Source organism: Mesoplodon mirus, assembly GCF_964341445.2.
Source record: "Mesoplodon mirus genome assembly, chromosome: 4".
Lineage (NCBI taxonomy): Eukaryota > Metazoa > Chordata > Mammalia > Artiodactyla > Ziphiidae > Mesoplodon > Mesoplodon mirus.
In genome coordinates, this window is record NC_138979.1 from 154,202,651 (window position 1) to 154,210,947 (window position 8,297).

Sequence of the window (8,297 nt, forward strand, 5' to 3'; positions counted from 1 at the left end):
CTATTTAGTAGCTGCTTTTTTAAAAGTTCACTAAGCAAAGGGGATGATTGTAGCAGGGTGGTGTCTCTCACAGTGTGTAGTGTGATGGGAAGAGTCCCTGGGCCGGTTGACCAGATGACCCAGGGATCCTGGTGCCGCCAATTATAGACCACGTGCTCTTGCACAGCCCACTATCCTGAACCTTAGTTTGTTATCTGTCAAGTGAGAATGTCAATAATTGCCCTGCCTGTCTCACAAGGTAAGAATTTATTTACCCCACTTAGTATGATATTCATAGGTTTCCTGTAGAAATAATAATGTGTTTGACTATGGGGTGCTGACTCATACCTGGTTCAGGAGTCACAAAATATACATCATATAAATGTTATTGTTTTTCTGAAATCCAGAAAGTCTTGCAAAATCCCATGCGTTTGGGGTAAGGAATCATGGACCTGTACTAAGCATCTAGACATATAATTTTATTTAACTTAACCTTCACAATAATCCTATAGAGTAGGTTTGATCATTCTCACTTTACAAATGAGAAAACTAGTGTGTACAGAGGTTAATTTGCTTTCCTATTGATAATAAGTGGCCCAGTTCAGATTGGGAGCATTCAAAGCCCATGATTTTGGCCACCATGACCACATGCTTCAGCAGGAGTCCAGATATGCTTGCTGGAGTGACATCTGCTTGCATTTTGACTTATGAGACTAACAAAGGAGAATATTTCTCCTAATACCTGATATTGATTGCATGCCAAGCACTTGACAAGCATTGTCTCATCTGATCTCCTCAACTCTGGGAGGTGTGGACTAATATTAACCCCGTGTCCAGATGGGAGACTGAAGCTTAGACAGTTTCCATAACATGCCCAAGTGAGTCAGGGACCTGGGATTCAAACTCAAGTCTAATGACTCCAAAGCCTGGAATGTTGCATCTTCTGTTGAACAATCAGGAATTTGCCAGGGGAACACAGAGTGTAGATAGCCACGTTCTGGAAAGACTGAGAAAGGGGCTGGTTACAAATAGCGTTATAAATGTGGAACAATCTGGTCCTTCCACTTCCTGGTTCTGTGTCTTCACTTCCCCCTCCCTTACCCTCATCCTGCCTCCTTGTGTACAACAAGGTCAGCTGGCATCTCAAGGACGTGAAATATAAGCTAGAATTGGGTCCCGAGTGCCTTCAGCAGAGTCATAGGAAGGAAAAGTATATGGATAACTAGAAGGAATGCACGGATATGTCAGTCAGAAGGAGAAGGTGAGTCATTTCTTAGGATGTTCAAGGCCTACACACAAGCCAAAATGATGAGATATTCCCACAAAAGGTGCCATCTGGTCCTGCTGGTCAGCAGGCCTGAGGCCCTGGGGGAACAGATTGAGAAGTCAGCAAAATAACACCTAACATCATTTTGTTCTCATTTCTAAAGTGATTCAAGGAAGACACTTGTTCTTTTGTGTTGAAGAGGTCTAGACAAGGTTCTGCCTCCTGCTTTGACCCTTGGCTTTGGTTCAGCAGGACAGATTGTCCCAGGGAGCAGCCCGTGGGCAAGCCAGGTAGGCAGTGGGCACTAGCTGTCCTTCACTGTCCACCCAGAGGTGGTTAGCAGACTGCCTGCTTCTAAAGGATTTAGAGAGCTTCAGTTTCCCCATCTGAAAATGGAGCTAATATTAGTTCAGAGCTCTATAGTTTTCCTGGAGACCCTACTGCAGAAAAGGACAGCTCCTAAATCAGATTACTCAGGAACTTCCCTGGTGGCACAGTGGTTAAGGATCCGCCTGCCAATGAAGGGTACATGGGTTCGATCCCTGGCCCGGGAAGATCCCACATGCCACAGAGCAACTAAGCCTGTGCACCACAACTACTGAGCCAGTGTTCTAGAGCTCATGTGCTGCAACTACTGAGCCCTCATGCTGCAACTACTGAAGCCCACGTGCCTAGAGCCTGTGCTCCGCAACAAGAGAAGCCACCACAATGAGAAGCCCACGCACCGCAATGAAGAGTAGCCCCCACTTGGCACAACTAGAGAAAGCCTGCACACTGCAAGGAAGACCAAATGCAGCACACACACACAAAAAAAATCAGATTACTCTCAATTGGATCAGGTCTGAATCCTGGAATATGCACAATTTTTTAAAAAATAGTACCACATACACATTTACATGTGTATGCATTTTTTAAAAAAATATTTACTTATTTATTTGGCTGTGCCAGGTCTTAGTTGCGGCATGAGGGATCTTTTAGTTGTGGCATGCGTGCGGGATCTAGTTCCCTGACAAGGGATCAAACCCGGGCCCCCTGCATTGGGAGCACGGAGTCTTAACCACTGGACCACCAGGGAAGTCCCTATACACAAATTTTGAAAGGTCATGATTCGTACTTCTGGGTGCTTTACAGTTTATAAAAGAAGGCCCTAGTTTGGGGCATTCCCATGTTGGAGCTTCCTCAGCTTTCAACAGTCAACCTAAGGCTCCGAACAGGTGCAGAGGTGGCAAGCAAAGACTGTAATGGGTGAGGTCTCCTAGAGGTGGGGTGCAGACTGGGTAGAGGGTATTAGCTCAAGGCATGAACAACATCTCATGAATTAGGAAGGAGGAGCATGAGGGCTAAAGATACGATCACAAGTGATGGCTGGATGCTTAAAAGAAGTCAGGTATGTAGCAGGGATCTGGATTGTCAACACACGGAAGTGAGAACACTGCTGCGCGGAGAGTGGGAGAAGGGCCGGTTAGGTTACAAGCAACAGAATCAACCGACTAACACAAACTAAGCAGGAATTAATTGGAAAATTGTGAGGGGCACCTCAGGGTGTCTAAGGAAAGGCCAAAGAGCACTCCGAGAAAACAACAGGAACCCAAAGTCCTCTGGGGATCCAGGGGGCAGGAATGATTTATTGGGCAGTCCCTTTAGGCTTCGTTTTGATCCTCAAATGAAAGAAAAAAGGGTTGATTGTCCTTCCTTGTCCTTCCTTGTCCTGGAAGAGGAGGACCCGCCAAGATCATGTCCAGGGGGAGAGGGGTCATTCTGCAAAGCAGGAACTACATTGTGTTCTATTTGGTAAGGATACTGTAAACACCCACCAGCTAGGGTCACCAGTTTGCTCTGGTTTGCTAAGAGTTTTCCTGTTTTGGCACAGGAAACCCCTGAGTCCCAGGCAAGCTGGGAGGGCTGGTCTCCCTACAACCGGTGATGGGCCAGAGCTGGCCAGTTAAAAATCCCTGAGGGCAACGCCCACAGACTTTTTTTTTTTTTTTTTTTTTTTTTTGCGGTACGCGGGCCTCTCACTGTTGTGGCCTCTCCCGTGGCGGAGCACAGGCTCCGGACGCGCAGGCTCAGCGGCCATGGCTCACGGGCCCAGCCGCTCCACGGCATGTGGGATCTTCCCGGACCGGGGCAGGAACCCGTGTCCCCTGCATCAGCAGGCGGACTCTCAACCACTGCACCACCAGGGGAGCCCGCCCACAGACTTTTAATAATAGGGGTGGCAAACAGTCCACTGTAAGATGTTTGCTGTGCTGAACTGGACTGTAATGCCCCCTCTGGTTGCCCTAAACCTTCAGCGTGGTTACTTTTACACTCAGCTTTACCAGGAAGGCTAGGATATGCTCCCAGTGAATTAAATTTAAACTAAAGTTTGAACTAAATCCACTGAGCTAAATCTCAAAGGGGCTCAGTGTCTTATCAGAAGTCATACAGAGAGTAAGTGGCAGAGCCAGAGTTAGGCCCAAAGTCTGCCGGATTCAGTGCTTATGCTGTTCCCCACCCTTGCCCTGCTCTGGGCTGCCCCAATCCTGCCAGGGCCCTGAGACCCCAAAGGTCTGTGGGTGGGATGGGGGTTGGCTCCCAGGTAGCTTCAGGACAGCTCTGCAGGCCCACCTCACAAAGGTTGAAGCGTAAGAGGTGGGGTGAGGTGAGGTGAGATGTGTTGGATGTGCGGTGGATTAGACACCCCTGGACTGTGCATCCTGAGAGAAGGCTTGAGTCAGGGTGAGTGAGTCAAAGGATGGGTCCTCAGAGGCTGCTCAGAATGAGGAGAATGTGTGTGTTGCGTATGTGTGTGTGTGTGGTGTGTGCATATGTGTGTAGTGTGTGTGTGTGTGTGTGTGTGTGTGAGAGAGAGAGAGAGAGAGAGAGAGAGAGAGAGAGAGGGAGAGAGAGAGAGAGAGAGAAGTTTAGTTTGTTAAGCCCTGCAGGACCCAGCCTGGAACAATCTACCCCAAGGCAGGAATGCTTATATAACAGGTAGAGAGAAGGGTTTGCAGAAACCAAACACACCCATGTCTCAGTTATGCTGACCCCAATCCATGACCCCACGTCTAGGAGGGCAGGACAGATGCTAGGGGCCCCAGGCTCTACCTGCAGTCTCCCCTACCGGGCCCCACCCCCAGAAAGGGATCCCTGGCCAGGGCTGGTCCAGGCCCCATGAGTCTCCTTCCTTGAGAGCTCTCGCCTCCGTTTCTCTTCCCTCCGACCCAGGCCTCCAGAGCCTCACACACTCTGACGCTCGCCTGCCTCTCTCACCTCCACACTGTCCTCCTTCTCACCCCCTTTCTCAACAAGCTCCAGCCACACCAGCCTTTCATCTGTTCCTCAAGCTATCCAAACTCATTCTCACTTTTTGGCCTTTGCACCAGCTGTTTCTTCTGCTTGAAATACTCTTTCCCGGGCCTCCCTGGTGGCGCAGTGGTTGAGAGTCCGCCTGCCGATGCAGGGGATGCGGGTTCGTGCCCCGGTCTGGGAGGATCCCATGTGCCGCGGAGCGGCTGGGCCTGTGAGCCATGGCCGCTGGGCCTGCGCATCCGGAGCCTGTGCTCCGCAGCGGGAGAGGCCACAACAGTGAGAGGCCCGCATACAGCAAAAAGAAAAAAAAAAAAAAAAAAAATACTCTTTCCCCATCTTCGCATGGCTGGTCCTCCTCATTATCCAGATTTCAACCTAAATATCATCTCTTGCCAAAGGCCTTTTTAGGGCCACCCAATCTAAAGGTGCTCCCTATTCATTTGCACACCACTCTGTTAATGTATTACAGTCTGTTGTTTTCTTGTTTGTTTATATCTGTCTCTCCCTGACTTGGTTTACAAGACATTTCATGATCTAGCCTGGCTTCCTGTGGACTCCATCCTTCACCCTGGGAGCTACCGCAGAACCACAGGGACCCCTGCTCTTTCTCTGAGTTCCCAGTCTCTGCGTGTGTTGTCTTTTCTACCTGGAGTCCGGCACTTCACCCCCTCTCCTGGCTATCCAACACAGACATATTTCCTGACCCCTAAGTCTAGTTAATTCCTTTTCCCTAAATCAGCCCATCAGCGTTCTCTGCACCCCATAATTCAGGTGAAGCCATCAGGCAGGGAGGGCAAAGATGAGTCTGCCTTGTTCACTGCTGTGCACAGGCCCAGCACAGGACCTGGTGCTTAGTAGGATGAATGAACCAACGAAGGTCTGCTGCATGAACAGCACTGGAAGAACTTAGCTACTGCTGCTGGCAGCTGGCACACTAAGAGTTTCCAGGGAGACAGCTTCCATCCTGAGTTTGCCTGAACTAAATCGAGAGCTGGGTCCAGAGAGAGCTCGAAGTAAACAGAGACCAATGATGCTGGCTATAATTGAGCTCATCCGTCTCTAGTTGGGCTAAGAGAAGGAGTAAGAGTGTTTCAGGAAGAGGAAAGGCCCAGAGGCAGTGAGCAGGGAGCTGCCAGGGAAACCACAAGTCATTCTCTCTGGATTGTGCAGGACTGAGGGGGAGGTGAGAAATGAGGCCAAACCACAAAGGGCTGTGTAAGCCTTGCCGAGGTGGTGAACTTGATCTTAAAGTTAATGGGAAATCATTAAAGAGTCTGGAGTAGGGAGTGAAGTGGCCAGATCTGCACCTAAACAGAAAAACCATTGCAGCTACAGGACGTGTCTTGGGATGGAGAGCTCCAACCCCAACCTAAATCCTTGAGTTGTCTCCCAGGTTACCCCACACTGTACTTCTAGCTCTCGCTCTTAATGGAATCCCTAAATGGGTATAGGATGCAGGGCTTCAGAAGAAATCTCCCTCCTTAACACCTGAGTGGCTCCCCAAAAGAGACAGCCACATCCAAATCCCTGGAACAGGTAAATGTGACCTTATTTGGAAAAAGGCTCTTTGTAGATGTAATTAAGTCAAGGATCTTGAGATGAGATCAGCCTGGATTATCTAGATGGGCCCTACATCCAATAATAAATGTCCTTAGAAGAGGCAAAAGAGGAGAAGACACAGACAGAAGGGGAAGAGGCCATGTGACCATCGAGGCAAAAACTGGAGTGATGCCACCACAGGCCTAGGAAGCCAAGACATGCCAACAGCCACCAGAATCTGGAAGAAGCGAAGAATGATTGTCCCCTAGAACCACAAGAAGAAAGCTCTGCTGACACCTTGATTTCAGACTATGACTTCCAGCACTGTGAGAGAATAAATTTCTATTGTCTTAAGCCAGCTAGCTTGTGGTAATTTGTTGCAGCAGCCACAGGAAACTAATACATCCCCATGCTGTAACTAGGAAGATTCAGCCTCAGGACCCTTCACTATCAGGGGACCCTTATGAACAAGAACACTTCCTTTCTGTTTAGAAGGTGTGACTGTAACAGAGGCAAGAAGCCAGGCTAGACTCTCAGTGGATCCTTCTTCTTTGTACCGCTTGGCATTGAAAGGACACCTTTGCCCACACCTAGAAAGCACATCACCAGAATGAAACATTGGACAAATCAATGGAGCTGGGTCTTTGGCCAAGGTCCAAGGACTCTGAGAGTGAAGCTAGAATGCTGGCAGGGCTGTGTGGGGACTAATGGTTTGGGACGAGCAGGGAGGGTGGTGAGTTGTTCTATGGTGGTGGGCACAGCTATGGCAGGGATGATTGTTGTTCAAACAGGATTCCTAACTCCAGTTTCCCAAAGGGGACTGTGATGCTCTGGACATTCAGCTTGGCCTTTAGGGTGGGCTTACTAGGGCTGACATACTGTGAGACTTCATTCCCCAAGAGTTCCTTAAAGCACCCACTGTATGCTGGCTTTGTTCTGTACTCTGCCCATCTAGGTATCTCCCAGAGCACAGTCAATGTCTACATTTCCAGACAGTGAGAAGCCAGCCCACCCCTGAAAGCATCAGTACTTGACCTTCAGGTCTGCACTATGTGTCTCTTCCCTGGGGAAGCCTTACGTATCCCTGTGGATGAGTCAGTTTCCTCTGTTAGACTGAGGCTTCTCTTTTGGAGGCCTGATCAACACTGTACTGTACTGATATAACTATCTTCATGAAAGAACAGTCCACGCCTTTCTCCTGACTAGCTGTGAGCACCCCAGTAACTAGCCTGGTCCCTGGCTCACTGTAGGTGTCCAATAAGTAGTTGAAGAACTAACCAGATCAATTCTCAGGCCCATCTGAGTTTTCAAAGGGAGAACGATTTCACCTGGTAGTTTCAAACCCTCTGAGAGCAGCGACAGCTAGGGGCCCAGGCTTAATCTCAAGAGAAGGAAATAGGATCAAAGGCGAAAGGCCCAGGGAATAAATAAAGCTGCATGTGGGAGGTAGAGAAGATGTTACCTCCAAACCCGGGGTTGCCAGAGGCCAAAATTTCACAACCCTCCCTCCGTGAGGAGGGATCCTTGTGCCAATTGGTTTAAGTCTTGGCCAAGATGGCATCCCATACTTCCTTTTTATAACCCCCATCTCTCCTCCCCAAAACCTCCCCCTCCTGAACATTAATTTCACGTGTGAATAGCATTTGAAGGGACTGGACTCTAACAACATCCGGAGTCTCATCAAAGAACAAAAGGGCACCTGACTCATCACAAGTTCTCCCCAAAGGGTCTTCAGCTTACGTTTTAACAAAAGAGTGACGTGGTAAATCGGGACTGTAGACTGGTTGCCACCAGACCTCCTCTGTAAAATGGGGAAATAACGGTGCTCACCTCAGATGGGAGAAAATTTGAGAATGAGGGCAAGCACTCAGTGCAGTGCCTGGCTGCAGTCGCAGGACTAGCAGCGGCAGGGACCACAGTTGTTGTTCTTCTAACCTGTGGTGTGATGAGTCAGAAGGTCTCTTTGAATTGGGTGAGGGTGGGACAGAGGAGGTGAGGAAGGAAAGTATCAAGAAAGAAAGGTACCCATTTAGTAGAGTACAGAAGGAGCTGGCCAACGAAGAAGGGTCTCAGGTCCCCTCGGCCTCCTTGTTCTGGGTCCTACCTCTTGCCTCTTGTCTGAAGCTCCATCAGGTAGACCCTGCTTCATTATGCTTGCCTCTTTCTTTTTATAAACACCTGCTCTAATGGACTAGCCTTATAGATTTGTTTATACTAA